Source organism: Typopeltis vanoorti, chromosome 1, assembly GCF_054136105.1.
Source record: "Typopeltis vanoorti isolate ZY-2024b chromosome 1, IOZ_Tvanoo_1.0, whole genome shotgun sequence".
NCBI lineage: Eukaryota > Metazoa > Arthropoda > Arachnida > Uropygi > Thelyphonidae > Typopeltis > Typopeltis vanoorti.
Window position 1 is genome coordinate 177,075,137 of NC_143549.1, and position 23,096 is coordinate 177,098,232.

The 23,096-nt window shown below is 34.9% G+C and overlaps 1 protein-coding gene across 1 annotated transcript in view; it reads right to left on the reverse strand.

Moving 5' to 3' along the window:
* Positions 1-22,593, reverse strand: part of LOC150110664 (uncharacterized) — a 253,724-nt gene extending 231,131 nt beyond the window's left edge. The window contains exons 1-2 of the mRNA XM_090400164.1: positions 22,460-22,593; positions 22,093-22,209 (exon numbers count right to left, since the gene is read on the reverse strand). The gene's annotated coding sequence lies outside the window, so the exon portion shown is untranslated. The remainder of the gene's footprint in view (positions 1-22,092; positions 22,210-22,459) is intronic.
* Positions 22,594-23,096: the final 503 nt, after the last annotated feature.

Genomic DNA, 23,096 nt, shown 5'->3' on the forward strand with positions numbered 1-23,096 from the left:
ATCTGCTGATTTTACATGTAACTGTAAATACTTATTAAACTAGTTAATTTGTATATGCCCAGACGTCTTCTTTAACATTTAAAACAACGTATACTTAACACCAGTGGCGCGCCAGTAGTGTCTCCGGCGCTGTGTGCAAAACTTTAGTTGGCGCCCCTATAAAAACGTATCAGTGAGTAAAAATGAAACAAAATATATTATTTGGGGCCTTTATTATCCTGGCGCTTGTGTGCGTCGCACACATTGCACACTAGGCCGACGCGCCCCTGCTCAACACAGCATATTTCCACAAAAGATTACAAGACTTCCTTAAAAAAAAAAAAAAATTAAGAAATCCTTTTTTTAATTTTTTTTTATTACTGTGTTCTGAATTTGTCATGCATTTTATGAAGAATATTCTCAATGAGTTTGTCCAAACTAAAATCTCGTGACTATTGTAATCTCTTCTCTCATAAACCAGTCCCGCACATTAACTATGGATATCAATCATATTTCAGAGTAACTTCTATGCCAATAGGCCGCCGAATAAAACATATTTACCCTTCAATTAAATCTCAATTTAAATTCACTTCTAATATTCGCTATGTAATTTCATTTGGAAACATTCACAGGAAAGTAGCCAGTAAAAAGAAGCAGGGTAACAAACTTTCAGTGATATATAACCAGTTTGTTTTAATCTTTTGAAACAAATTAAGTTGTAATAATATTACTTTCAGACGTGAATAGTTTTTAACGCTTTCGAACTGCGAAATTATCAGAGAAATAAAATCTGTCTTAACAACCATTTTAGTCTACTCAATGACATCTAAATAAATCAGCAGTAGGAAAGTAGAGAAAATAGAAGTGAAGCAAATAGCTTTGCGATTAGCGGGAACGTTGCCAAAATGGAAAGCATTGTTGTCAAGCGGAGTAGTCAAATATTGAAATACATAATACGATTACTGCAACGAGTATACTAGTTAAGTCCCTGAAAGCGCTAAAAAGCAGTAACATCATTTTCAGTAAATACTTTAAAACTTTAATTACTTTCTTAAAGAAATAAAAATAGTGATGAAAACGGTACGCTTGAAAGGCTTAGAAATAAAAATAACTAAACTTTAAAAAGGTACCCGTGGCATGACTATAGACAATAAATTACACAATAACCACAGTAATTAACTTTAAATGGGAGTACGGATATTTCGTACTGAAAATAACAATACATCAGAGCGTAGAAGAAATCAAAGAAAGGAATACAAGGTACATACAGCAGTCGGTGGTTTACCAATTAAAAATTGTTGCCGCGTGCTAGAAATTAATATTAAAAAATAATATTATTAAAAACTATTTTTGAAGGTTACACAAAATAAGATAAGAATCTCCCAAACCTTTGGGAGAGAGACAATCGTTCCGATTCAGATTTGGCCGATGCAAAATGGCTTCACAACTTTCTTTGAAAATGCGTTCATATTTAAACCTGCATCTATGGAGAAGACGAGCTTCATCCCACTGGATACTGTGCTCAGTGTCAATACTATGTTCTGCCAGACCAGATTTTTGAGGGTTCATGTGTTCGATATAACATTGATGTTCATTAATTCTGTCTTCCAGAGGTCTGCCTAAAGTATGTTAAATTACATTCACAAGGTATCTGGTAAATGTCAGCTAATGATAGAGGTGCCAGTTTGTCTTTTGTAGATGGCAACAGGTGAGAAATTTTGTTGATAGAAAAATATGTGGGATTGAGATGATACTTCTTCAAAATTCTATCAATCGGTTCAGAAATGCCAGAAATATAAGGGATTGGAACCCTGCTGTCTGTTGAAGAATCCTGAGATATTGGGACATAGGAGTCAGTTATTTGCTGGATTTGATTAGGATAGTAACCAGTGGTGAGCTATAAGGGGCTCGCGTGAGCCCTTTGTTAATTTTTTTTCAAATTTGCGAGCTCCTTGTTCTTCTTGTTTACTTTATTTTTTTTTAAAACATATTAAGCGACAAACTCATATGGTAACCTAACAAAAATCTATTCGGCAGTGTATAGATTATTTGGAATTATTGTTTCAACTCCTCTATAACGATGCGCCTAAGTTTGAAAATAAAATAAACGCATGCGCTATCTTTACCCTTCATTCTGGTAGCCAATCGTATGGTAAAACCCGTAGCCAATCAAATGTTTTATAAAAGATTTCATTCTTATTATATATTGATAGTAAAAAAATGTTTTTCTTATGTAAGATAAATTAATACAGTTGATTGTGTGCAAATATTTCATGTTTAGATCATGAAATATTTGTTTAAAAATGATAGCCTTTAGAGGTTGATTGTTCTCTCATACTTTTCGATGGGAATTTGTACACAAGCTGTATTAATAAAAGTTGTGTGAAATACGTTTTTTTTTTCCTCGACGATGCGAGCCCTTTGTTAAAATTTCCATAGCTCGCCACTGATTGTAACCATTAAATTCCATTAACGTTTTAGGTGAGAAATTCTTGTTGTAAGTTTGAGGGAGAGGACACACATTATGTACTCTATTAATTAAAGACGTCATAACACCAATTTTTTGATTGGTGTTATGACGCCTTTTGAGTCATAACACCAATGATTGTATCTGCTAGTAACGGTAGGTTTTCGATAAACACTGGTTGATAAATTACTGGAGGCTGTGCGCGTAAGAAGGATGTCCAAGAATGGTAAACTACCAGCCTTTTCTTTTTCCATGGTGAATTGAATGCGTAGGGAAAGGCTATTGATCTGTTGTGGGAAAGTGGCAAGTTCATTTTCAGAATGAGGCCAAACAGCAAAGACATCATCAACATAACGAAACCAATGAGAGGGTTGGGGATGAATGGATGAGAACAAGGTATCTTCCACATGGTTCAAAAAATAGTTTGCCAACAGTGGAGACAGAGGGCTACCGATGGCAGTGCCTTCAACTTATCTATAGATCTTGTTTTTCCAGCTGAAATATCCTGATTCTATAACAAATTCAAAAAGCTTTGCAATAGCAGGAGGGTAATCATCATATAGTTAATTAACAGTGTCAGATAATGGAACGATGGTAAAGAAGAAAACAATGTCAAAGCTGACTAAACAAATTCGACTCTTGTATTTGAATATCCTTGATTTTCTCAAGAAAATGTGTGAAATTCTTGATGAATAATCTGGATTGTGCAGTATGGGCAGTTAATAAGCATGATAGAAATTTAACATTTCTATAGGTGGGAGAGTGAATACAATTCACGATGGGTCTTACTGGATAACCTGCTTTATGAATTTTTGGGAGGCCATATAAACGAGGAGTTCTTCCAAAATGAGTGCGTAACTTGTCCAGAGTATTTTGATCACAACTAACAACTTCATCAAGCAGCTTATTTAATAATTCTTTAAAAACATTACTCTGAATCGTCAAGAATGTTCTGTTTTTAATGTGATTCGCCACATTTGTGAACAACCCAATGAAACTATAGTAAATTCTTTATATCCCATCTGCTCTCTTAAGTTTCACAAATCAAGTGTCATAATATTGCAGTAATTGTCAATCAGCTACTAAGCCTTTGAATGTTGTTGCTGTCGTGTGGAATTCCCCCAGCTTTCCTCGTCCGTCTCTTAGGACCGGTTGAGCTCTCCAATGAAGGATTTTAAGTGTATGATTGTGACTGTAGATCTGTGTGTATTCACTGACCGATTTGCCTGTTCTGAAGGAAAACCCTCCACCTCCGTATGAGACCGGCTCACCTTTAGTCGAAAGAGACCAAATAACGGTTCCTCACGTCATGGACGGGAATCGAACACAGGTCTTTCCGACCAAAGGGTGTCGTCTATACCAGTGTTTTCCAACGTTTTTTGGATCGTGCCCCACCTTAACGCCTCAAAGATTTTGATGCCCCCCCCCCCTCTAGCATAATAGTCAGCCAAGTTCTGGAAATGTATAATATAAATATGTACTTTAAATAATAGGTAAAACTGTTTTTAATTTGACTTTCAATGAATATAAATTTTATATTACACTTTGTATGTTATAAAACATAAATCGAACTGAACTCGGGAAAATAAAATCCAAGTTAATGCGATCCTTGAGCTTGATATCTGCTGCAAAGAGTTTTTATATGAAGTACCAATTTAGTCATTTTCAATCTCAAATCCCCATGGTTTGTGATATCCAGATCATTTATTATTATTTTTTTTTCAGTAGCAAGTCATTTACAGCACTAAAGCCACATTCAACTAAATATATGATGACAGGAAAGACAATAATATTTTTTTTTTTTTTTTTTTTGCAAAACTAGTTGAATTTCGGTATTTCGTTTCTGTCTCGTCAGAAAGCCGTGCCATTGTTCCTTTTATGTTAAATAAATTTCTAATAGACTCTTTTTGATTTTATGAGAATTCTCGATACTCTATGTTGACTGCTGTACTAGTGATGTCAGCTTTTTTTTTTTTCTCAGAAAGTCGGAGTTGCAACATCGACAATTTATCGCCCACAATGGCGAGTTTCTCGAGTATATCGGTGATGAGGTGACGAATGTAACGTCATTTTCTAATTGCCCCCTGTAGGGCGTATGTCCCCCCACGTTGGGAAACACTGGTCTATACCGACTGAGCTACGGAAACTCTAAGCCTTTGAATGACGTCATTGTAAAAGATAGTGAAACGCAACTTTTTACGCTGATGGATAGCTGCGAGACGAGTATAAGAGTGTAAAAACGATCCAATTAAATTATAACATAACTGAATCTGGAGAAGTTCTGGGTATGTGCATTATATGGGAGAAAAAAAAATGCATTAAATGGTTCAATTCATGATAATCCATGGTGGTGGGGGGGGAGGTAAGTATTACTTCTATTATTTCTTCTTCGTTTTAACAGAATTTATCAATATTGTTTTCCAAAAACGAAATAACGAGGGAAAAAAAAAAAAAAAAAGGAACATCACTGTCGAGGAAGGACGTACGAGATTTTCTCAATTTGTTTTTTAATTTTCAAACGACTATAATTCACTATTTTAATGATAAATTCGTTAATTCAAATTGGAACAAAATTATTTATTTAAAAAGGTACTTTTTCACCTAATAACGGCATTTTAATATATAGTAGTTATGTGTTTGCAACAACGAACTTGCTTCCGTTTCTCTTGCATTCCATCTATTTCCTGGAAGCTTTCCTTACTAAGCATTCTCTCCAAGACCAAAAAATTTCAGCCATTTAAAAAAAAAAAAAAAAAAAAAGTTCTTCTCTTTTCTCAGCTATACTCAAATATAATAATATTTATTTGATATTACTAATACCTTCAGGTACTTTCTGGCGGTGTACGTTTTAACTTTTCATTTGCAACATATTACAGAAACAAGCATAAGCTAAAAGCACTTAAAAGAAATGGGAATAACCCTAACTAGATTTTTTCCCAAAAAACAACGAAGTACACTATAACGAGAATTTATGTGTAGACTGCATGAACATTCCTTCACAAAAATTTACTGTGCCTTGTTTCTTGTGTTTGCACAGAGAATGAAAAACATTGATAATATTCAAATACAGCGTTTTGTCACCCTTAAAGCAGAGGTTTGGCTCAAACTTGTTTCAGCTGAATGTCCATAATTCTTCATTCTACAGCTGAGCAAATCATATTTGGTCAGCTCATCTGACAGACAAAAACCGGACAGGTCAGAGGAGAGGTGCCAGACTAAGAGAAACATCGGTCTTCCAGGTTGGAGGTTAAGCAAGAGGCAGATCGGATTTACTGGAAACGACAACAGCAAAAAAAAAACTGCAAACGATTTGGAATAACGGATTAAATGTCGCCACATGGAATGTTAGGAGCTTAGCTGAGAAAGAAACAGAATTCAACAAACAGATGGAATTACCTCACAGTTAATTTAAGTATAGTGATTTATCTTTTTAAATAACATTACTCAATCTGTTAAATAGTTGTTGGATTAATTACCTCCAATATACCCCAAGAATGGAAAAAATATCAGTTTTGAAGAAGAAAAATAGAAGCTTATGTGAAAATTACAGGAGGTATTAGCTTATTAAATATAAAAGCATATAAATTATATAGTAAAATTTTAAATAAAAGGCTTGCCACTATTAGCGAGAATTTATTATTAGAGGAACAGGCTCGATTTAGGAAGGGTGGAAGTTGCATTGATGATGTATTCGCACAAAAGACGAGAATTTGATTTACAGACTAATCCAACATTTATCAATTACGAAAAAGCCCTTTGACAGAGTCAACAGAAAAAAATTATGGAATATAATAGAAAACCGAGGCTATCCGAAATAGTTATTAAATGCAATTAAGAGCTTTATATAAAATACAACTGCGATCATAAATATCAATGAATATATGGCAGAAGAAAATAAACTAATCAGGGAGTCCGACAAAGATGTAGCCTTTTTCCTACTTTATTTAATATATTATTATTATGATGATTATTAGTAGTATTGTACGGACACCTCCATGGAGGTTGAAGACCCATTGCGGTAGACTAAATTATCCACACAATCTATCATACCTCTACTTAAACCCATTATCGGACAAAGCACTCACAACTGATGATTTGATAATGAAGTGAAAATCTGTAGGAAACATGTGGAATTACCTCATACAAATATCAGAAGACGATCTACAGAGATCCGTTTACCATCTACAGCAACTAACTAGTAAATACAATTTACGAATCTCTTTAAAGAAAACAAACTATGGCATTCTGGGATAAATATCCCATACGAACAAACTAAAAATAGTAATTGAAAACCAAACTCTAGAACAAGTAACACATTTTCAATATTTAGGATGCGACATAACATTTGATATAGCAACAAGTTACACCATTTTCAAGCAATCTGTGGTACTATAAGACGAACAACAAAAGGCAAAACAAGAAGGAAACAATTAAAATTTTATAAAGTCATGGCAGTACTGGATATGGAGAAAAAAAGAAGAAGGAAGTAGAATACAACCAGTTGAAATTAAATTTCTTATTGTAGTTAAAAAGGTGGATAGAATACGAAAATATGAAATCAGGAAGGAATTACAAGCAATAAATGATAAAATCAAAGACACCAAACGAATTGGGTAGAACATATACAAAGAATGGAGGAGGGAAGGCTACCAAAAAAAAAGTAACAAAGTATAAACCGACGGGTAAAAAGAGACAGAAAGATCTGGAAAGAGAATGAAAATAGTCCTCAGGATGCTGAAACAGGCTTTTAGCTTATATTTTGAAAGAAGAAAAAAGTTTTTTTTAGTTAAATAATAAAAAAACGAGTGCTTATGCAATTTATTTTTGAAATGATAAAAATTAACAATTTGAAATGACTGCTAGTAATCAAAAATTAAATTATGTTAATAAAACAAATGTTAAAAATCCACTATTAATCGCTCCTTCCCTCTCACCCAGGCATAAAAGTATATAAATTTATTTTATGTGCATAAATTCAAGTCTAGATCCGCCTTTGGGAAATTAAATCCGTTAATGTTCCAAGAATTTTCCTAATCTTTCTACAGATGACGTCACGCTTCTTGCGTCACATGCACTATCATTCTGGAAAGCTGCCCATAACTTCGTGCAATACGTTTCATTCTTTTAAAGTACAATCAATCGCTATTATAAAAAAAAAATAATAATAATATATAAATAAATAAAAAGTGAAATTCTCATAATAAGGAAAAACTAACACTAGTAATACTATTTATTCGGAGCAATATAATTGGTAAAAAGATAAAACTACATGAATGATATACAACATTCGTTCCGCTTGTCCTCAATTATACTAGTAGTACTAGTAATGATAATTGTTTACTTAAGCAATAAATGACTCATTTGTTATGAACTGTACCTATTTCCTTCTAGTTACGACATTTCCTCTCGCTCACTTGACAGTTTATGATTTGAAACGAAGAATGACTCAGTGATGCAAAATATTATTACGAAAAAACTTTTAGAAATAATGAACGCATGAATAATCAAAACCTTCACTTGTCTTTCATTACAATGAAAAGTCACTATAATTTTGAAATCTGTTCCTAACATCTAATACAAAGATGACAACCGAGAGCGCAAAACAATACAACTTAATAAAAATACTAAATCATAAGGGAAATAAATAAAATCCTTATGGAAATACCCGCTCCAATGCGGGCATTTGTAAATGGATTATAATTACAACAGTTTAATGTTTTACTTCCTTCCATAATAAAACACTTTACATACTGAGTTAATATATTAAAATCAGAAAATGGAAATTAAATAGCAAACAACACCTTAAAAATATAGCACTATCTGGCGCTTATGAGTATTCAAAATATGGGAGACTGATTACGTTTACTAGCGGAAGAGCAGACACGACAAGTGTTAACGATACAGGACATGTAATCATGTTTTCGCTCTCATCTTTTTAATCTTCTATGGGGGGGGGGGGGGACAGTCGTTGGCGCAGGAAAGTAAGCAGTTTTCTTCACAGAAACTCAAGTTTTCGCGGGAAAAAGCTTAGAAAAAAAAAACAGTTAACAGGCACAAGAGGTAGCTGTGATCTGCTGTACTCTCGTCACCCAAAAGTGTGCAAACGGTGGTTGTTATTGTTGCGAATTACAGCCGAAACAACTAAGGTGATATATTTTGTCTATTAATTACGTGTTTTCTGACCAATTTGCTGTTTAGTGGGATGGAATATCTCTCCTTACATCTAAGACTAGCGAATCGATCTTTCACCGAAACTCTTCTAAAGGTTCTTTGTGTCTTACGTGATTCGAGCGTAGGTTTTTTGCCAAGCAAAGTTCATTGCCGATAACGACTGAGCTACGGAAGCTCCTAATAAAAGCCAAACGGTCGTAGCTGTTAAGAGTAGACCAGAAGCGGATCAAGCGGGTGTCGGACCTGGCGGCTACCAGGAGCCCCGAGGTAGAGCCTCTGCTACTAATGGCTCAGTTAAGTAAGTTTGAGCGTGGTTAGTAGTTGGAAGGGGGCCAATCGTTCGATGCTGTCGGCACACTCTCCCTCGATGAGTCTTTGGACTCCCTGGAGGTGTTAAAATAATAATAATAATAATATTACGCATTCTGCTGATGAATTGGAACAGTTTCTACTACTTTTAAAAGAAGATAAAAACAAATTCAATACTGCCACACAAATACACTAGGCTATAAGAGAAATGTCACCTTTTACTAATGTAGACATTTTTAGAGGCCCCGTGTATTTTTTATCCCCAAGGGTCTCCAGCCGGCTAAATCCTCCCCTGGAGTAGACGGAACTTTCTAGCTTTGTACTTTTGGAAATCAGTTGGCGTCTTCTTAACCTTTAACATCTCCAGAAGATTAGACAACAAGGCTAAACAAATATGATACGAGAAAATGCTAACGAATTCTGTCACTCTTCAATTCTAAACAAATAAGTTCACTTCTACAAACGTGTGCAAATATAAGTTTTACAGTTATTTCAAAGTTCGGTGTTAAAAACCTAAGTTTCTTGCTGGGGGACATACTTACGTATGCTAAAAATCAGCTAACTCAGGAACCGACTGAAAGAAGGCTAGAAAAATTCCTTTAAAGGCAGCGACAAGAAATCAAACTTAACGATCTTACTTCTATTAATCTAACGTCATGGAAGTTATGACGAGACTACATAGGCACCTATTCTAACCCTACCAGGTATATTATTGTAAGTTAATAACATGTAAGAACATGTTATGTGGTCGATTTTTCTGAGATGGGAATTTAAAAGCCTGAAATCAGCCTAAAAATACTTCCTTGATCCAATTATAATAAGTTTCAGTCATAAAAAAATATTTCTATCATTACACACACACACACAAAAAAAAAAAAAATGAAATGAATATATTGTATGATTAAAACACTGATTGTAGCATTGTTCTGAAATCTTAATTACAAATAATTTTATAATTAAAGAAGCATAGAGCAAACTTGTGTCAACCTCAAACTTTAGGAAATTCAGCTGTACGAGTATATATGCATTTTTATTTGACTCCCACCCATGTATGTTGTAAACCCATAGGACATTAGTATCGTGCGAAAGCTGGGATTTTTTCTTATATTATTTCTTACATAAACAGGCAACTTTCTTTTTTTCCCAAGTCATTTTAGGACTCCAGTAAGCGGGCCCAGTGTTAGTATAATTGGTATAATACTCACCGTTCTTAGTTTAATTTCTACACCGATTACAACATAACTGTTAAGTGCAGAAATGAGAGGTCGACATGATACTCTAATACGGTTTCGTTCCTTACAGGGACAGATGGAATTCTTTAGCCTTAACTTTGTTTGGAGGAAGTCAGTAGGCAGCCGGTTTCTACCTTTTATCATTGCTACAGTTCACTGTTTTTGTGGCGTGCCAGATAGAAAGCGATATCCCTAATTTATCTGTATGTAACAAACTGTTGAGTTGCGGGAGAGAAATATACTTCCATTCACCAAATATCGATCAACTCGGAGGAGTTCCGCCATACAGTCACTAGAATCTGCGAGTCCATCGTGAACAGACCCGGAATCATGGAAGTTACTATGAAGAAGCAAAAGTTGTCCTTTTATTTATGGTTTCACCGCCACTGCTTCCTTTGAACCACAGAAAGAGGGCAAACCTCTCAGACAACTAGTAAATGATTTTAACGAAATGCTTTGTGTAACCCGTCCTATAACTATAAAAAACAGATCCATCGCACACAAAGGCTGGCGGTCTACCTAACATAGGGGGGGGGGGGGAAGAGAGAGAGTCCACGTGCAAATCAGCCACCGTGGACCGAAGAGGAAATGTTTTTTTGCAGTTCAAAGGTCTTCCATGCATAGATGGTATCAGACTAAAGATATGAATTGGACAATTAAAGATACACCCCTAGGTCCGGGTTCGAATTAAAATGGTGCAAACACAAAACATGTTATGACTGTGTGTTCTAAGCAAACTATAAACTGACAATCAAACACCTACACCATGCTCAGGGCGAACCTACTAGCTACACAAAAAATTACTTAATGATATATCCTCAAAGTGATTACTGGCGGTGTGTGTGTGTGTGTGTGTGTTAGAGTTGTGTTTAGAACGGTATTTTGTTATAATTACACAAAAAAATATTATATTTTGTCCATTCTGCAACTACTCGCCACATATGCGACTGGGAAAGTGTATTCACTTCGACCCCCGATTATGATGATACACTACGGAATAATGTATACCATGGTAATAACATTCGATCTACTACTATATTATATACAATACTCTCTTTGGGGAAATCACACAAGAACTTTATATTCTAGGCATGTTCAAACAATCATATGAAAACAGAAACTTGAAATCCATAGTGACCTTAAAACTGAATTAATGATACCTATCTCAGTGGTCCAATGAAGCAGTATAATAACAATAAACCGTTAAATAGACTTTCCAGTTAACGCATTATCACGTACCTAGGTAACTGAATGTACAGTACATACATATACACGGCGGTACCTATGCTTGGCTTTCCTTCTTTGCTGTCTGAGAGTTCCAGCATGCTAATACGAAGGTATGTGTTTGATATACTGCCAACAACAATCTTCTTCTTGCATCAATTCCTTTGTTGGATTAGACATTAAGTTTTGCCATCCAACTATTCACTGGAAGGAAATGGATGATAGCAGCTCATACTGTGTGTGCTTGTTTGTTCAAGGAGGAAAAACCTGCCATATATTTGAGATCAGGTGACTCACATTCAGTTGAAATGTACTTTTAAAAGGTCCGTTTCGTAGAAATGACTCAAGTTTTTTTTAACCAAAACACAGTCTCTCTAACTGACTGAACTACGAAGGCTACGCAACAACCACTAAACAGTAACACACATACACGCCGTATTTTCCTATATAACACCAATTTTTTACTTCCTCCTCATGGAAAACACTGGATGTAATTTTCAAGCATGACTCTCAAATTAACTGAGATTCCTTATACTATTTATAACGATCATTATACCATGACTCGTCCTTTGGATGGGAAGAGGTTTTCTGTAGTTCGAATTACTGCTGAAGAAACTAAAGCTCATATGAGGCCAGCATTTTAGATGTGTGAGCTTTCTGGCGTGTTGTTTATCTCTTTTGCGGGATGAAAAACACGAGTTTCGGAAGCACAGGAAGGGGGGGAAAACTTCCTCCTGCGTATATGATCGGCTAAATCATCCTTGGCTGAAATGCTCTTATTAAAAAAGGTATCCTAGATGGAATTCAAAATTCAATTAATTTGATTTTGAAAACAAAGCTTCGCTGTTGTTTTTGTGCAACTGTCCGACCACAGATGCCACATCCTTGGCTGGCAGATTGCCAAGAGTCAATTCATGTTGAAGGGGAGAAAGGAATAAGGAGATGTAGGAATTCGTCACCAACACGCGAAATCATTGCTTTATACGTAAAATTGTCCAACTGTTGTACAAGCAAAATAGTTACCACTTTAAAAACTAGAATTTTCATTAAAAAAAAGCTAATTTTCTGACGTATAATAATAAACACTCATCCCAAGAAACGCATTGATTACCCTATTATCGGAATGGATTGGCCTTCTGCCATGCGCAGAAGTGTCGAAGAGTCTCGCATCTGTGGTCGGACAGTAGCTATTCAGTAGAAAATAATAATACTGCTGATAAATTTTTGCTTATAAATATTCAGAAAACATGTGGATTTTGTATTTATGTACATTCTCTCTCTCTCTCCCCTGTTAAGCTGTTGAGAAGGAGAGAGAGAGTAGTATGCAAAGGAGCAACATTCTGATCCACCTCCGACAGAAAAAAATATTATCTGAATAAATACAGTAGGTGGAAGAATTACAGAAGTTTGAGAATTAATACTCTTACCAATATTGCAAAGTGGCTTGACTTAGAAATATAGATGAAGCGATTAACAAGCATAGAGGCATCGAAATTTCTTTGTCTGCATTTTTCAAGCTAGGAGATGGGTGGTCGCATATAGCAGCGCTTCCCAAACTGTGGGCCGCGGCCCCCCTTGGGGGCCGTAGGTTTTGTTGAGGGGGGGCCGTGAAATAATGAAAAACAAATTTAGAATGTTTTAAGACTAAGTAGATTTTTTTTATTTTAAAAGAAACGTATTTAACTTTTGTTATTTATTATTTCTTTTTTTTTTTTTTTATATTTTAATGGAAAAATTCACACCTTGGTGTTGGTTCACAAACTTTGCTTCCTGCGTATTTCGGCGCTAAACGAATATTAGTAAATATTGCTTATTCATATGTTTCATTTCAAAGCAGTGGTTAATTGTATTTACTTCGAATGTTCTCCAGGGAAGTTCTAAATCTTTCTGTCCCTTTCATAACGCGTTCGTAACAGGGACTGTTGATATTGACTTTATATACATATCAAAACTCGTTTTATATTATCACTGTCATCCGAGTTAGTTTTCTGTTACCAATAAAAGTTTCGCATATACTTCACACATGAAAAAAAGCTTAAACAAGTTCATGGGGGGAGATAGTAACTCGCTTGCAGTGGTAAACAACATCCTCCCTAACAGCCACTATACTGCAGAGGCAATAAAAACAAGTACTTTTATTATGCCAGTGAATAAGGTATGATGAGTCTGTGTAATATATTCCTCAACAAATAGTGCAATTAGAGACAACTGGGATAAAAACACACTAATTAATGAACCACATGCCCCCTCATACAGAAACTACTATGCTGTATAGACTGAAACAAAACCATATGTTGCATGGGCAAACACAGCATCTAACTAAAAACTATTGTTATTAATTAGATGTGTGTGAGTTCGATTTCCCAAGGCAGCAATAAAATTCAACCGAACGTGTTAAAATTCGTAAAAGTGTTAAAACTAAGTAATATATATATATATATATATATATATATATATATATATATATATATATATATATATAATGAATGTTATGGCAGTTTCACATATGGAATTCGGTTGAGGAGAGTCAACATTTCAACTCAATTGTCAGCTATGCTTTTATCTTTCGGTTGCGCGATCTTTTGTTAATACCGCACCAATCATATGCACGGTTTAATAACCTGCCTTTGCTGTCTGTTTCGCGTTAGGCTTAATTACCTTAAAGGGAGAAAAGTCACAAAAGAGAAAAATGTTCCTGGTCCGGAGATTCCCTTATTCAAGTAATATTCACTAATTTCATGTTATCAGTCTGTGGTGTGCTAGTATCGGTAAGTGGTGATATTATTTGATCTATTCTACGTTAAAAAATTTAACCCTGAGATGGATAAGTGTCTGATAAAAAATAAAAAAAATTCCCGCGAAGAAGCAGAAACAGACTCAAAAAAAAAAAAGGACAGTATTTCATATTTTACCAGAACAGCCTGCATCGTCTTCAGAACCAAACGGTAAGAGGCAAAAAATATAATATATGCATTTGATTTTTTCAATATTCGCTGTGTATGTTTTGTATTGAATATAAATACAATAAATATTATATATCTCTATTATGATTTTTTTCGAGGGGGGGGCGTGAAATATTTTAATTTTTGCAAAGGGGGCCCTGACATCCAGAAGTTTGGGAAGCACTGGCATATAGCACCACTGATTTCGCTAAGACAATTGAGTGTTTGCAGGTTTGTGGGAAAGCAAGGACTACACGTGAGTTCCGGAACTAGAATAACATAAAAGATATGCCAGCCAAGTATATGAAATGCAAAAATAGTAATGATAATACAACAGCAAGATTAGTAGTGATTTTATGACCAATAAAAATTTTATACCACATTTGGGTAAAGTAGTTGCGCTTCAAAATGTGGTATTATTATTCCCCAATAATGTAAATTTTTCATGTAGTACTATCATATCCTGTATACCCCTTGAGGGTACATGACAGGAATTTGATGATGAAATTGATGCATCGTATGGAAATATGGTATATATAAATGATAAATAATGTTGGATCTTTAATAATATTCACTATTTCTATACAGTGTGTGTGTGTGTTAAATGGAACACCTGACCTGTTCCAAAAGCTATTTACAAATGGCTTTTCTATTCATCCTCTCCATGAAATTACGGTCAAACGTTTCAGATAATTTTGATACTTCCAAGATGCGAACTATTTCTCAATATGTACAAGGCGAATACCGCGAGGAGGCCGTAAAAGCCTCGCGGTAAGAAATGAGGGTGCTCATTTCTTACCGCGTTTTTACGAGGTAAGAAATGACAATAATTACGAGGGTACTCATAAACAGACAAAAATAACAGTGAAAGTCGTGGAAATGTGCGTGAGGGAGGAATGCTAATTAAGAAGTATCATCCTTGTCTCATTAACTATTGCTGATTTGAACAGATAATTTATTTACTAAAACTTTGTGTATGAGCACCCTCGTAAAGCGTGACGGACATAGGCATTGGATTTGCTATTGGTATAACAAGGAACTGCTCATGTGTGTTCATCTCGAACCAACCACAGCTTATTAGTAGTTCATTAAGCTGTCGGTGGTTCGAGATATGCTGTATCTAGTAGCAAAATAATGCAGTTTCTTGGTAAGGATAGCCTACGGAGATTTAGATGACAATAAAATTATAAATAATTGGCAATGTACCTTTTTGATGAAGAAGTCCTGTTTATCAAACTTAGTTACCATAATATTTGTTAGGAACTAGATGTAGAAAATAATTTCGACATCACTAATATTGTGCTGCACAATTGTCTTATGCGCACAGAGAAATATAGCATTAAGAGTAAGGGCACGTGAAGTTAAATGCATAGTAAAGATAGACTTGAATGGTGATGCTTCCAACTGGGTTTCCTCTAATAGTAAAACTTCACAGTGGTTTATGCTGAATGCATAATTCATATTAATTGTTATCAATTATGTCGCTCAGGCAATCAACAGTTTAATCTTTAAATATGCAGATAAATACTTGCCTGGTTGGTTAATGCTGTCCAAGTGAATTGGGTCTTTGATCCCACTATAGAATGGAGAGAAAAGTTGTTAGATGAATTTCATTGCCCAGTATAAAAGCCTACTTACTCTACGTCCCGAGTGATCTACTAAAAAAAAAAGTTCCATGTTTGGTCTCGAGAGTGGAGTTTATGAATTATCAATCCTTAGCGCCAACCTATAATATTACTATATTATAGGTTGTCATTTTTTCGTGCGATAGATTAACACACACGCGAGCTCGCGGCTATTTGCTTTAGGCATACTCTAGAGTCTAGAGTATAATCACCACACAATACTCATGTACTCTAGATTCTAGAGTATATGAGTATTGTGTGGTGGGGCTAAAGGTTGTTAAAATAATCGGGTCATGTTCGAGAGAGATCAGTGAACTTTTTTTTAAAGCTATTTCATATATCCAACAAGCAAAGAGGGTGGGACTCACACCATGAGCTTTAAGTGTTGTTCATCTGGATAGTAAAAAACTAACAGTAGCCTACTAATTGAGTAAGAATAAACTCAAGTGACAAAAAGTTAAAAAGAGCTCATGGAATAGTAATATGATCCAACATTAAGATTTATAAACAGTGAAATAAAGCAGCAAGGATTGCAAATGAGATTCTTCCATTAATTTTCATTTATCCTGCTAACAGACAAAAACATGTAATTATTCTCGTGGAAAATGATGATTAGACTTATTTAAAAACTTCATCTTTTAGATAACGATTCTAAATCATTATTTAAAAGATATCGATTTCTGCATTACGAAAATGCAGAAATCGAAGATAGAAATGAAACCGGATATGAGGAGCTGCTCTTATGAGTTAAGACTTCGCAAGCCTTAGAGACAACAACAATGAGAAGAAATTTGATTCAAGTTTATAAACTAATTAAAGAATGGATAAGTTGAATTTTAAGAATACTTTCTATTCCTAAAATTCAACTATCAGTGTCCTAAATACTAATTTCCATACCATCATTCGATAGGTTGATTACCAACCTAATCAAGTTAATGCTTCCAGAACATACTTTTGTCTTTAATCTCACATGAAAGACCTTAGTTCCCCCCCCCCCACCCACACACAAACCTTTGGTAATACTTAGCTTAACAGTCAAGACCAGATCTAGCTTTCTAAGATGGACACTTACTATTAGCCTTTTGTAGCATAACTACATTACTTCTACAAGCACTCAAGGCTTCCAAAGACCCTAAACATCCAAATCGTCCAGAATGGGCGCTGCCCAGCATCCTTTTACAATTGAATTTCTGACTCATTGAACCTGCTACTTCTATTCATCTTTTATTCCATTTACCTCCGTTCTGGAACAGCCTTCCCAGTGAAGTATTTTCCAAGGACTACAACTTTCAGTTGATAGAGTATATGAACAGATAGCTTTTCTTTTGACCCCGCCCACACATGGCATTAATGTGCTATAAGCCTTGCAGCTTCTCATGTGTGAGCGCGCATGCCTGCGGGGGGTGTAGTTATATAACTGCATCCCCCCGCACGCGCGCACACACACACAATATATAGCATCACAAATATTTAAAATATTGTAAACTTCTGCATAAATTATTTTAATCAACGTAATTTACAATATTTTGAACCATACTTTTTTAAAATGAATAAATACTTTGCCTTGTTATTTCTCTAACATTTTACAATAGCATTCAAAAGTAGCAGTAGTTTCAATAAAGGATAGCAAACACACAGGACTTGCGCACTATCCTTAAAGCAATCATTGAGGGTAGTCAACGAGTATTACTATGCTCACTAACCGTGAAGAATACAGCTGGCAGCAGTTAATACATGTTCCGATTAGCGTTCCTAATTTCTTCCACACGAAGTGCTACACTAAGGAAAGACTTCCTTATGCGAAGGAAAATAAGATATCTACAGTATTCTTAAAAACTCGTTATGCTCTTTACCATAACATTTTGTAGTAATGATATATAATTTGAAATATCCCTTTGGAATACATAATTATGATACAAATTTCGCTTATTTTTGGTTCTTCATGTGAAGTTGACCACAGTGTTCCATTACAGTATAATAGGCTATTTATACATATCGTTATTATAATAATAGTTATTATTAAGACATTGCTATGTCTAGAGATTAACATGCGAAAGCACAACTCGCCAAAATCTATTTTAAGTGAGGGGCATACTTAGTTGGCTTATCGCTAAAATAATAAATAGTGCAAATTCTCTAAAGGGGGGGAGAACTATTATTATTTTGTCCTAATAATTAAAGATAGAGAAACATATACAAGATACCATGCAAAAGCATATACAAATTGTATTAGCATATCATGTCTATAGCTTCTTCAGACACTCCTTCATCCCCCCCCCCGGAAAAAATTGGACTTTTTTTTCCCCATTCTGTACAATAATTCTCTTCTTCCCAACTCTTGAAACTATAAATAGCACATCTCCCCCAACCTTAGAATACTATTCTCGCAATTGTGGTGCACCTCAAACCTCCCTCGAAATGCTTTACTATATCCAAGAGAGAGCTAGTGACTTAATTGATGACCCCACCTCTTTCCTCCAGTCTCTCTTCCAGAGATGCTCTGTTTCTGCATTGTCTTTTCTATAAGTATTTCCATGAACGCTGCTCCACTTAACTGACTACTGTTATTCTTCAACTCCTCTAATCATGTGAACACCAGCATCTGCCGATTAACACCCATACATCTCTGAACTTACTGAACCAACTTCTCATCTTCCTCCTCCATTTCATACATGTTTTTCTTTGGACCATGTCTTTCCCATACTGTTACTCCAATTATTACAACCCCAAGTTGTTCAAGGACACCAATAAATTTCTTTCTTTCTTCTCTCTCTAACCATACATGATATTATCGTATCATAGGTAGGTCTTGGGATCTCTCGTATGTGGAACTGGTTTAAAAAAAAAAAAAAATCTTTTGTGAAGATCATCTGTCCGGTTGTAATATCCTAGTAAAAGCATTCGAAAAGTCTTAATAAGATTTGACACGGGCAAGTTTTAACTGAAATTCCGTTAGAAAACGAAAGCCATATCAGGTTCTTTCATTTATGGGTCTACAAATAACGCCACTGAAAGTCATTACATCGTACCTCCAATGGAGAGTCTCATGACTCATCGCGGGAGGCCATGCTAAGCTTCAAATACATCCCAAAAATATTTTATATGTTAACTGTGTCTGTTATCTGGACAATCTATTTGCCTGTTTCACGAAAAAAATGTATTCCCAAAAGTGCGATAGATACAGTTATGGCGGTACGATACAAGATGATACTCTTTAAATATCATTTTGATGGTTAATTTTTTCAGTCTTAATACTGACTGTGTGGGACGACAAATTTGTCAGTCATGGTATAGTGGATAAGGACTTCCCTTTGCGAATGGCAAGTTACATATTAAAGTTCCAGAGGTAATGGATGTTCATAAAAGACTTAAGCTGCAAATTATTCTCATTTCCACTTGTAATGCACAACTTTATCAAGCTGGAGACCTCATTTTTTCCCCTCTAACTTTACATTCTAGATCCTCAGGCTATAACAACGATTGCCATTGGTTGCAGAAGAACAGGTTTGGATCCACTATAGGACACCAAGAACCTTTAGAGGATATTTTCAACTGAAGAGATGTTAGCCTTATACGGAGATTGCATGGCTTTTCTTCTGGAAACTCGGATTCTTCATCTAACCCTCCCCCCCCCCCAATCATAGCATTAATTAAAGGTTTCTATGAGGCCAAATTACTGACTGTGACCCTTGTATCTAACACATTAAGATTTAAATGAGTAACAATTTCCTAATATATTAAGTCCTACGATTTGTGCGCACACTGACTTTTCACTTTAGAGCTCAAAAGCGAAACGCTGCACAGTAAGGAATTTTCGATTCGAGTGCTCACGAAATAGCAGCGGCGGTACGAAAAGCCATTTTACAACCTCACCTGCAGAAGTATACAGCAAGGCTTTTATGATCTGTGGCAGGCATGAGTTACTTGGATATTGCTTCACTTAAAAAAGTAACGATTCCGTGGAGTACGTAATGTCTATTATTATCTTTGTGGTTTCCATTGTCTGACGGTGCATTTTGTAAGTTCACGGATGTGTTGAAACTTGCAACGTATACGGTACTGTTACACATTATCTTGATTTTACTGGTTTCTATGCACATGGTTCGAAACAATGCAAATAAGTTAGTGGCGATTTATTTATTTATTTAAAGTCGAAGACGATTAAAAAATCATAACTCAAAGTTAAGAAAAACACAAAAAGGTACTTGTGTAACTTCCATGACGGTAGAGAGAAAAAGACTTCTAGGTTAGATTCTACTTACTAAGTGGAGCAAATTTTTCTTTCTTCAAATTTCCCAGTCAGCAGACATCTGGCACTGGCAATAAGTCCCCCCCCCCCACCTTCTTCAGAGAAGTAAAGTTTCTTTCAGAAGTTAAAACACGGGATTTTTAATTCCCACAATTAGTTAATCGACCGTAGAACACACATTAATATAATAAACACCGAGTAGCTACTTTATTAGAAAGTCTTCCCCATTTAGAAGAAAGGGGGAGGTGGCCACTCAGCGTACTACTTATGATCAGGAACTCAATGCATTAATCTCTTTGAGAAAAAAATACAAAGAATGTTTTTTTTTTTTTTTTTTTATGAAGCTCACGAATGATAAATCTATAATACATGAGTATCGTAGACAAGATAAGAGTTATATAATTCGGAAAGCAGTGCTCTAAAGACCGAACATGAAACTTTTCACGGCACTTCAGGCGTCCCACCGAACAGCCGGTGATATTCATCTACCATCTAATTATATGAAGTTGTTAGATGGTAAAGGAATGTTGAATCCCATGGTAAGATTAGAATCCCAAATTTGCATCATAATTTAAATATTGAGTAATGCTAAGAACAGTCATTTTTCAGTCTAATATCTAAAGAAAAAGTGTTGGCATGTTCTGAGTTGACGCCACATTGTCAGGTTGGTGTAATTCATAATCTCCCCTCCCAAAAGCAAGTAAATAAAATAATAAATAATATACGTAGTTACAGTGTGTGTGTGTGTGCTGTTCTTCGGAGATTGTTATTCGGCTGACAGGCATGTCAGACATTGAATTCTTACTCGATCCAGCCGCCACTGTTAATTTACTTCACGTTCCTGCATTGAAAACAGGGCTGAATATGTTCATAAGGCATTTTAAATGTAATATATTATATCATCATCACAGCATGAAACTGATAAATGGAAGTAAACATTTCCAAATTGTTTAGCCTTGTGTTAAAATGCTGGAGATTTTGCATACGCCGAATCAAACAGGGGAATGGCCTCGATATTTTAAACAGTAAGTAGTCTACTAAGATGAGTATTCAAACATTTATGGTTTATGATATATTACTCAAGCTTTCAGTTCAATAAAATAACTGGATTCTGGAAATCAGTTAGCGCTAACTTTAAAAGAAATTTATTAAAATCGCGGTTAACAAAATAATTTTGGACAGAAACTGTTTAGTGTGTGGTGTATATATACAGCGACTTCATGTATTTAATTTTTTAAGCATAGAAATCAGAAACTTAGGTTATTCATTCAATAAACAATAAAATACACAACCAGCACCTTAGACAAATGTCATATATCATTGTCATTAGTATCTTTTTTTTTAATACTCTTCCCGAGCTTCTTTAACATTATAAATTTATAACTGCATGTCTCAGTCTTCGAAAGGGTGTGAAGTTTTTAATTTCACAATTCCCTTCATATTAAATAATTTTTCATGAACAGTATCATAGCATATTAACTAATTATTATTTTTTAATTTTATTATTGTTATTTGTGACTTTAAAGACGAAAGGAGCCTGGCGGCTACTTTATTAATACTGCGTGCTCGCAACAAATCAAACCTTTAAAAATAAAGGTTTGGCCTAATTTTCTCGATAAACACGCCTCTCATTCCCCAAACTAGTATCGCATATCCCACGGGGAGAGAAGAGCGTCCGTTAGTTTGGGGAAAGAAGCAAAAAGGAAAGGGTTTCCTCAGAGTGGAAACTATTTCGGAGAAGTTCTCGAATCAGAATTATAAGAAAAAAAAAAATTTTTTTTTTTTCAAATTCAAGTCCTATGTAAACACGGCTTCTGTGTGTTCACTTTTATAATGAAAGTATATAAATAAACTAATTAATATAATTTATACATGCTTACAAAATAAAACATACCTTTTAATCCGTATTTGAACTGACAAAGACAACAGCAGCTACTTATTACATAGAAGCAGGCTTTACTACCGAATGAAACAATTGCTGTGGAATGCTGGGATAGGATGTACTGGCAATCTAGTGGTAAAGGAAAAAAAAATCTCTCAGACACTGTTTGGCCTCGTTTTTCCGTGTTGTTTCCTGTAACCCGTCAAAAACTTACTGGACAAGGATAGTAGACAATTAGACACACCTGAATCAATACTGACATAAATAAAATCGCGAGTAGGCTTTACCAAATTGCATGTAGAATTACTCAGATTTAATCTCATGTTTCAGGAAAACGTTATCGACTATAAACAAATTACTGATAATAAGTAATTCTTACATTGTTTGCAGAAATAAGCATATTTAGCCTTTAAGTTCTAAACGAATAATATGATGCTACTACTCATAATAAATTATTACGTATCATGCCGAACTAAAGAGGGAACAGTTTACAATGTACCCTCATGTCTTTAGTTTGGTATAATATAGTTTCACGTCTTGTTGCTACTATGGAATCTCAAAAGTTGTTAGGATATTGTTTTTGTTGTTCTTTAATAAACACATGTTCGCGCACACGACATCACTGTTGCGCTATTGGTTTTGCAACCTGTTGTGTATATAAGTGATGTTTATTTTCTTTTTTTCAAATCCTAAAAAAAAAGAAAAGAAAAAAGTGTCGAAACAAAGCATATTTCATTCAGCTTACCAAAAAAAATCGAAAAAGTATCGGATATTTTAAGTAACTTAAATTATGCACATGCTGACTAATCCTAGAATTCTTTAATTTTTTTATTTTTATTTTTTTATTATTTTTTATTTCATGATGTACAGAATAACTGTTGGAAGCGGACAAGTAAGGATATTTATCATGGTGTCAAATTTAAAAATTAAAAAAAAAAAAAGTAATAAATTGTATCAGGCCTGTGCGTTCGAACAGTTTAGTAAGTTGTCTCGTAAGCTAATTTCAAAAACTTTTT